This window comes from Mustela nigripes, chromosome 5 (genome assembly GCF_022355385.1).
Source record: "Mustela nigripes isolate SB6536 chromosome 5, MUSNIG.SB6536, whole genome shotgun sequence".
Taxonomy (NCBI): domain Eukaryota; kingdom Metazoa; phylum Chordata; class Mammalia; order Carnivora; family Mustelidae; genus Mustela; species Mustela nigripes.
In genome coordinates, this window is record NC_081561.1 from 49311500 (window position 1) to 49321901 (window position 10402).

Below are 10402 nucleotides of genomic sequence, written 5' to 3' on the forward strand. Positions count from 1 at the left end.
CATTGAGATATCACCTTACACCAGTTAGAATGGCCAAAATTAACAAGACGGGAAACAACATGTGTTGGAGGGGATGTGGATCAAGGGGAACCCTCTTACACTGTTGGTGGGAATGCAAGTTGGTGCAGCCACTTTGGAGAACAGTGTGGAGATTCTTCAAGAAATTAAAAATAGAACTTCCCTATGACTCTGCAATTGCACTCCTGGGTATTTACCCCAAAGATACAGATGTCATGAAAGGAAGGGCCATTGTTTATAGCAGCAATGGTCACAGTCGCCAAACTGTGGAAAGAACCAAGATGCCCTTCAATGGACGAATGGATAAGGAAGATGAGGTGCATATACACTATAGAGTATTATGCCTCCATCAGAAAGGATGAATACCCAACTTTTGTAGCAACATGGATGGGACTGGAAGAGATTATGCTGAGGGAAATAAGTCAAGCAGAGAGAGTCAATTATCATATGGTTTCACTTATTTGTGGAGTATAACAAATAGCATGGAGGACATGGAGAGTTAGAGAGGAGAATGGAGTTGGGGGAAATTGGAAGGGGAGGTGAACCATGAGAGACTATGGACTCTAAAAACCAATCTGAGGGGTTTGATTTGGTGGATGAGTGGGAGGTTGGGGTCCCAGGTGGTGGGTATTATAGAAGGCATGGATTGCATGGAGCACTGGGTGTGGTGAAAAAATAATGAATACTGTTATGCTGAAAATGAATAAAAAATAAATTAAAACAAAACAAAACAAACAAACAAAAAAAAAACACAAAAAACAAAAACTATACCTCAGAATAACATCTTCAAATTAGAGAAAGTCAAAGATAAAGAAAAAAAAAATCCTGGGGAGTTGGGGGGAGGGGGCAAGAGTCAGAAAGGGAAAAAAAAAATCTATAAAGGAACAGAGATAAGAATTATATCTGACTTCCACTCAGAAACTATGCAAACAAGAAGAAAGTGGAGAGAAAACCACCTATGAACTTAGAATTCTATACCCTGTGAAATTATTCTTCAAAAGTGAAGGATAAATTTGTTGCCAAGAGACCTATTCCCTGACTTGAAATAAGTCTTAAAAGAAGTTCTTTACAGAGAAAGAATATAATATAGTTAAAATGTGAATCTATATAAATAAGGGAAGAACATCAAAGAAGGAATAAGTAAAGGTACAATAAAAACTTTTATATTTTTCTTAATTGACTTAACACATAATAATTTGTTCAAAATAAAAAGAACAACTATATATTTAATTACATATGCATATATATTTTTATATATGTTAAATGAATTACAGCAATGATACAAAGGGCAGGAGGAAGGAAATAGAGTTATCTTATTATAAGGTATTCACACTACACGTGCAGTAGTATAGTGTTGTTTGAAAGCAGACTTGGAGAAGTCGTAAATATTTTGCAAACTTTAGGACCACAAAAAGCATAACTGATATGCTAAGAAATGAGAAAATGGAAATCACATAAAAATGCTAAATTAAATTCACAAAAGTCAGAAAAAGAGTGGAAGACAAAAGCAGAAACAAAGAATAAGGGGAACAAGCAAAAAACAGTAATATAGTAGATCTTCATCCAATTATATCAACAACCACTAGAAATATAAATGGTCTAAATGCACCAATTAAAGACAGATTGTCAGAGTGGACCAAAAACACGACATAATTTTATGTTACCTATATGAAATATCCCTTAAATATAAGGACACACATAGATTAAACATAAATTCATGGAAAAAATACATTATGCTAACACTAACTCAAAGATAGCAGGAGTAGTTATGTTAATTTTAGACAGAACAGACGTCAAAGTAAGGAAAGCCATCAGAGATAAAGAAGGGCATTACACAGTGATAAAAGGTTCAATTCTCCAAAACCACAACATTTTCTTAATATGCATGTGCCTAATAAGAGAGCATCATAATCCATGAGGCAAAAACTATGAAACTTCAAGGGAAAATAGACAAATCCACCACCATAGTTTGGGACTTTAGCACCTTCTCTCAGAGATAGATCCAGCAAGCAGAAAATCAGTAAGGACATAGATAAACTCAACAATATAATCAACTGGATATGATGAATAGCTATAAGCCATTTCGTCCAGCAACAATACAATTTTTTTCTGAAGCAAACATGGAACATTCATTCACCAAGAGAGACCAAATTCTGGTCCATAAGACACCCCTTTAAAAATTTAAGGAGCAGAAATTATACAATGTCTGCTCTCAGACCACAGTGGATCTAAACTAGAAGTCGTTAACAGAAAGATAACTGGAAAATCCCCAAATAGTTCAGTATTAAACAGCACAGTTCTTAATAACACATGGGAAATCTCAAGAGAAATTCAAAAATATTTTGAATGAAATGAACATGAAGTCACAACTTATCAAAATGTCTAAGATGCAGAGAAAGCAGAGCTTAGAGGGAAGGTTACAGCATTGAAATGCACACATTAGAAAAGGAGAAAGATCCCAAATCAATCATCCAATTTTTCACCTTAGAAAACTAGGAAAGGAAGAACAAATTAGCTCCAAGTAAGTAGAAGACAAGAAATAGTAAGAATTAGAGAAGAAATCAATAGAAAAATCAGTAGAGAAAATAAGAAATCAATAGAGAAAATCAACAGAAGCAAAAGCCAGGTCTTTGAAAAGACCAATAAATTGATAAGGAAATTAAAACAACAATGAGATACCACTACACTCCTACTACAATGGGCAGAATGTAGAACAATGATGAACCAAATACGGGGGAAGATTAGGGCAACAGGAGCCCTCATTCATTGTTGGAAAAAATGCCAAATGGTACAGTCATTTGGAAGACAGTTTGTCATTTTCTTACAAAACTAAACACATTCTTTCCATACAATCCACCCTTTGCACTTCTTGGTATTTACTGAAAGAAGCTGAAAACTTACATTCATAGAAAAACATGCACATGAATGTTCTCAGCAGCTTTATTCATAATCACCAAAACTTGGAGGCAACCAAGATGTCCTTTAGTAGGTGGATGGATAAATAAATTGTGGTACATCCAAACAATGGAATATTATTTAACACTAAAAAGAAATGAGTTATCAAGTCATTAAAAGATATAGAGGAGGGGCACCTGGGTGGCTCATCATTTAAGCATCTAGCTCCAGCTCTGGTCATGATCAAATGATCCTGGGATGGGTCCCCTCATCAGGCCCCATGTTGGGCTACTGGCTTAGCAGAGAGCCTGCTTGTCCCTCTCCCCACTGCTCATGCTCTCCCCCCACCAAATAAATAAATATATTTTTTAACATATATAGAGGAGACTTAAATGCTTATTATTATGTGAAAGAAACCAGTCTTAAAATGTTCCATACTATGTGATCCCAACGATCTGGCATTTCGGGAAAGGAAAAACTATGGAAACAGTAAAAAGATCTGTGTTTGTAGAAGGTGGGCATGGAGGAGTAGAGATGAATAGATGAATAGGCAGGACACAGAGGATATTTATGGCAGTGAAATACTCCATCTGCTATTATAATGGTTGATATACATCATTACACTTTTCTCCTAACTCATAGAGTGTAAGACACAGAAAGTGAGCCCTCAGGTAAACTGTGAACTGTGGGGGACTGTGAGGTGTCACTGTAGATTCATCCTTGGTAAGAAATGCACCTTCCTGATCAAGGCTGTTACTAATAGGGGAGGACAGACATGTGAGGGGGAGGAGTATTTGATAAATCTCTGTACTTTCCTGTACTCTCTACTCTCCACTTTGTCATAAACCTACAACTGCTCTTAAAGTTTTTAAATAAGAAAAATTAAAGCAAATGAAATAGCCCTTAACTGTCTTCTGACTTGTAGTGTCTTTTTCTAATTTTCTGGACAAAACCTGTTTCAAATTTAAGCTACTTCATACATGTGAATCTTTGCCTGGTTATATTTCTTCCTTACCCCCAGCCCTCTAAGGAGTTTGCATGCCTCTTGTTGCAGTTTCGTTTTTATTATTTCTGTTTATTTCTTTGAGTCATTCTGCCAGGTTGCCTATACTGTAAACATTTTGTGGGCAGGTACTGAATCTTAAAAAATTATTTTCATCTCCAGATATAGGGCATTAATGAAAAATCATTAACTTCAATTAGATGACACATTTAATTGTGGAAACGTACATGATAAGGAAAGATGCGTGGTTTTATTTGACAGGCACAGGGAAATGATTATGTGCTACCCAGTCTCTTGTGTTAAACAAATAAATGCCTGTCCATTTGCTTTGATCTTTTCCAAAGAGAAAGAATAGATAAATATGAAGTGGAGAGGAGAACTTATTTTTTGGAAGAAAGTAGAGAAGGGGAAGGGGAATTTCAGAGGGAAATTAGAGGGTTAAACCTGAAGAGAACATGCCATCCAGAAGGTAAAGAAGGCACAAGATGTCATATTGGAAGCACTGGACTTCCCAATCCAAACCTAGTTTTCAGTAGGATCTTCCTTCCAGGTACAAGCATAGTGTCCAAGCATGTTCGCCTTTTCTCCCTGTTTCTAATATTTATTAAACATTTAGTACGTGCACAAAACTGCTTTAGGAGCCTTAATATTTTTGTATTCTAAGTACCTCAATTTTGCTGAGGTGGGTAGGTAAATATGATTGGTTATTCTTATTTATGATAATAAAATCTGATCTGAACAGACTTTGTGGTTAAGACACTAACGGTCAAGCCATGTGTTTTGAACCATAGTCAATTCAGTGAAAGATAAGTCAATTCTTAAACACAATATTTTTTCTTTAATAGGCTTTGAAAGCTAATTGTCTCAGTTCAAATTCTGATTCTACCATTTACTAGCTCTTTGTACTTTGAGATCATTAAGGAAGTTCTATAAGGGTTCGGTTTCCATGTTGGAAATATGGGGGTCTTAGCAGAGTTTAGCCAATAACATTTCTGTGAAGATCAATTGAAATAATGCATTAAAAATACTCTTCACATTATTGGCACTCAATAAATGCTGATAAATATTAATAATATTGTAATTAGTGTTCACCTATTCTATAGCTATCCCTGTTATGGATCTCTTGATTTCTAGGACAGACATTTTTGAGTGGATAGTTAATACTGATAAAGATTGAATTCAATAACTGGACTTTAATGACCTGTTATTTGTCCATTCAGAATGCTTTATATAAAGAGAACTAATTGTCTCAAGCCCCGGGTCCTTGGTATTTTCTCTCCATACTTAACAAAGCACAGAATCACCATCTTGATGACCTGTCCATTTTTATTTTAATTTTTTAGCTAGCTTTAAATAGTATGGTGTAGTCAAGTATATCTTCTAGTTCATTAGTTATTTAATCTGAATAGAATATATAGACCAACAATGTGTTTTTTGAAACATCTAGTTCTAGTGAGTCAAGTCTGATAAGGATGTCAACGCAGTTATTCAATATGCTTTTACTGTGAATATAGGACACTGATTCAAGAAATGAGGGGTGGGCTACTTTAATTGGCTAAAATGGTTAATTTTACTACTAATTCTGGAAAATGAAATTTTTTTGAGGAGTGCCTTATTGGCTTCTATTCATGTTTATTAAAATTATCATTTTTTGGAGTATCTAAAAAAAGCTCAGAGTTCATATTTGATGTCCAGGTTACTTAACAATGTCCTTTGTGCTGCACGTTAGCCAGCTCAAAATGATTGCAAACACAGAACTCTAGAGCAACAGCAAATGAGCTCTCTTGTCATGAATATAGCAAAACATTTAGGAAAAAAAAGAGACTCCATTCTCATATGGCAAATTAATTATATTTTGATGATCTATAAATGATACAGAATATATAATTTCAATCCAATTTCACATTTCATTTATTAAAAATAAAATACATTAGTCCAGAAGCAAATAACATTTGTCCTAATAAGGCAAACTTATGTACTTATGACCTCTCTCTACTTGTGATATACACATCTTTCACAGCTGAGTAAGCAAATTTACAGATCTGGATTGGGTAGACAAATTAACAACCTTTGCCCAAGTTGAAGAGCGAACCCTTTTAGTGGGAAACTATTCTAAGCTTGAAGATGGAGGAAGCATGATTTCTCTCTAATATAATGTTGTTTATTAAATAACGATCTTAGGAAGTACATGTACATGTGTGGGGGGTGTTCAGTAGGAGATAATGAAGGAGATAAATTGTTCCTAAAGAAATAAGTTTTAATATTTTATTTTGGTAGAATATATTATAAGTATTACAGTTAAACATTGTGATTTCAACACTGAATTTTGGTCGTATCATCTTTCCTGAAATTATTAGGGCTTAGGAATTTTCTTAGAAGCACTAAAAAATGAAGCATTCAGTGACTCTCAAATATGACCTCTAAACTAGCAGCATGCATATCACCTGAGAAGTTAAAAATGCAAATTTATAGTCCCCAACCCAGAACTAGTGACTCAGAATCTGTTGGAGTAAAATCCAGAAACCTGTATCTTCATGAGCTTTCAAAGATGCACACTAAAATTTGAGGACCTCTGGTCTAATTTAATTCCTCACAGAAAGGAGAAAACTCTATACACGTTCCAAGAAGTCTAGGACCAAACTCTTGAAATTATTAACTTAAGTCTCATGTTTGCCATGGATGACTTTCCAGATCTTTTCAGGTCCTGTCTGGCTATTTTACTCCTTTGACTGAATTAAAGAACAATTGACACAGTGCCATCTCTTCTCCATTTTGTATAACAGGCTCAAGATCAACCTCATTTGGTGTAGAAGATGGATCTTGATTATAGTCAGGGATATTCAAGTAAACTCTAGAATAACAATTTGAGGTTCAGGATCTGAACCTCATTACCAATCTGACTTGCATAGATGGGGTACTTCTACTCTGTCTAGTTATCAGATCAAGTCCTTATTTCTAGAAAAAGAGTGAAATACTGATGTTCTTCTCATATTTCCACCCCTTCCCACAGAGGATAGAATATCCAGAGAAGCATGTGCTTCTGTCCACCACCTTTACTAGCTCCTCTGAGAGGATGGATTGATTCATAAGATTAATCAGAAAGGAAGTCATTGAATAGGCCACTTTTCACTAGCATGCAAAAACAGTGTGTATGTTTATATGAAGATAAAACAAGGGGGTTGGCAGGAAAGATAGGTGGAAAGGAGTAGAAATATTGCAGGAAGAATCAGCATATTCCTAGATCTAAGCCTTAGCACTACTTTTCATCCAAATCCTGAGTGTGGTGAAGACTGACTGCTGGGGTATCAGGTGCTTCCTTATTAGAGAAGGCAGAAAGAATAAGGTACAGAATTGAAACACTAACATTCCACTCCATGAAAGTAATTTCTCAGATTTAGTCTCTCTATCCATGTTTTGTTCTCTCAGTCCAGATTTCTGCCTGGATTACCAAAGATTTCCAGTCTCAGAGGAATTTAGTTCTCTGACAAGTTCCCAAATTAACTAGAATATATGCTAGAAACCCTGTCAGGAGCAGGTTTCTGTGGCCAGCCATAACTCCTAATGCCAACTACTAAACTAGCAGTTTATATGCTCCACTTACCTACCTTTGGGGCCTCATCTTACTCCTTGTTAGTACTTCCAAATGTTGGATTCAGCTTCAGACTATCTTTTCTAATCTCTTGTTCTATTTCCAACATTCTAAGTTTTCCTTGCTCTCATCCTCCCAACTGAAGTAGTCAAACTATCCTCATGCCTCATTAGAAATTGTTGTAGTTCTAACTCTAGGCTTTAGATTTTTCTTTTCTTTTTTTTTTTTTTTAAGATTTTATTTATTTACTTGAGAGAGAGACAGTGAGAGAGAGCATGAATGAGGAGAAGGTCAGAGAGAGAAGCAGACTCCCCATGGAGCTGGGAGTTCGATGTGGGACTCGATCCCGGGACTCCAGGATCATGACCTGAGCCGAAGGCAGTCATCCAACCAACTGAGCCACCCAGGCGTCCCTAGATTTTTCTTTATAATTGTGCTGTGGTTACTTGGTCCCTGTCTGATCATATTTTGAAATATGGTAACTTTACCTGGCAAATAATGTCAGGACAAAGAGATACTTGGTGAAAATGCTTCACCTTTGAACCTAGGTTTCCATCATGAAAGGCCATCTGGATAAGGAAGAGCTCAATAGATAAAACAAAGAGTCATCAAAAGCTTTTTTCTTTGTTACTTTTAGCCTAAGACAGTTCTGTGGTTGCTACCATCTTGAGAAGTTTTGGTATGTATTATATACATTTTTATCCTCATAATGAATGTGGAAAAAGTGTTTAAGAAAATTGGCCAGCATCCCTCAGTGAGGTACCTCGTTGGCCAAATTGGTGAAGCATGCAACTCTTCATTTCAGGATTGTGAGATAGAATCCCACATTGGATGAGGTGATTACTTAAAAAAATAAAATCTTTAAAAAAGAAGAAGAAAAAGAAGAAGGAGGAGGAGGAGGGGAGGGGAAGGGGGAGGAGGAGAAGGAGAAGAAGGGAAAGGAGGAAGCGGAGAAGGAGAAAAAGAAGAAAGAAAGAAACATAGCCAGCGTCTTGAATTTAAATCAGAGTTTTCCAAGGAAAGATATCAGGAAAAGTCTCATTGACTTTTTAAAATATACAAAAAATAGCAAAATAAACATATTTTTAGCAGGGGAGACACATTTATTTTGTGGTCACTATTTTGTGGAAATAAAAAACTGTCATTTTCTCTTCTCTTCTCTCACTTTTCTTTTTCTTTTTTCTTTTTACCTCTGCCTGGACAATCTTGCCTAGCATAATTATCCAGTTCAATGCAGATTGCTTTCACATCTATCTCATTCTTCCCTCTTGAGCTCCAGATACACACCATTAATGTCTACCTACAATTAAGCATCTCGTGGGAATCTGAAACATAATACAGTTGCACATGGCTTATCCTCACTGCCCCCACCTCAACACACACTAAGCCTGCTCCTTCTTCTGTATGCCTTATCTCTGGTAAGGAAACTATGCAGTCTAAAACTAAACTAAACTAAACTAAACAAAAACTATGCAGCTAAAAACCTAAAAAAAAAATCCATCAATCAGCCTTTTTTCCAATAAAAATCATATATTTGGTTATCAAGTATTTATTCTAATTCCAAATTATTTAGCATTTTTTTTCATACTCATTCATTAGTTTGTCATTCACCAACAGTTTCTTGGATTCACTGCAATAGCCTCCTTGTCAAACCCCATGTCTCCACATTTCCTCCCAACCAACTCTCACTTCCTTGGACTTCTTTTTACAAAATCATCATCATCACCCCCATTATCAAAACAACAGTAATAATAACAGTCGTTCCATACTTAAGAGACTGCAAAGATTTCTCACTGCTTCCAAAATGCAGTCAAAATTTTAGCTTGACACATATAATATATAATTCAGCTCTACACTTTCTTCTCTGACATTTACTGTTTCTTCTTTGCACCCCCCCCATAAACACTAGGATCAAACCTCTTCATTGTTTTAGAAAAATGGCATGCCTTTTATACATTTCTTTCTTTGTATATGCTTCCCACTGTCTAGAGTATATCCTCTATTTTACTGACATTCAGTATTTCCACTATGGCATCTCACATGCAATACTGTTTATTTGTGACTCTTGGCTCACTAGACTGTGCTCCTGGAGGGAAGGGAATATAAATCAACCACAGAGGTATCAAGCAAACAATGGACATTTAATTTTAGTGACTGAATAATAAATGAACCAAAGGCAACATGCATAGTAATTACATCTGTAAATAAGGATCTCTGTGATGTGAGAATAAGGTTGATAAATCAGTGAGTAGTATATTGTTCAAGAGATACTCATATAAGAAAGGTGAAAAATCCAGAAAGATACCACTTTTTTCTTCTTTGTTTCTTGCAAAACAAGGAAAACCTTGATTCTACATCAAAAGCAGTCCAAAGAATGCTACTTTACATTCCCATCAAAGGCTAATTCAGAAATTATGTCACAAATTTCTAACATATAACATCTACTCAAACCCCCACCCATAATGTCAGGCACACTTCTTCTATGTGAAGCAGAGATTAGGACCATGAATGACACAAACACATTTTCAGGTCTTTGATGATATTAAGGAATAATTGATAGCTGTATTGTACTTAAATTAGAAAACTATCCTTAAATTTTCTGTGGTATATAGTAAAAACACTGATGTGACATCAAAGATGGCTTCAAACATAATATGAAATGGTGAGACAGTAAGAGCGTGGATATAGAAGCTTTACCAAGTGTTGTTGGGTGTTTAAGACAGGTGACGGATAATGGGAATTCATTAAAGTATCTGTCCACTTTTGGATGTGCTTGAAATTCTCTCAATGTATTTAAAAAAAACATTTTCCGTAATGACCAAGCCTACATAGTTGTGAACAAATAAAGTGACATCAAATACTTGTTATTGTTACTTCTGAGGCACTCTGGTACTTTC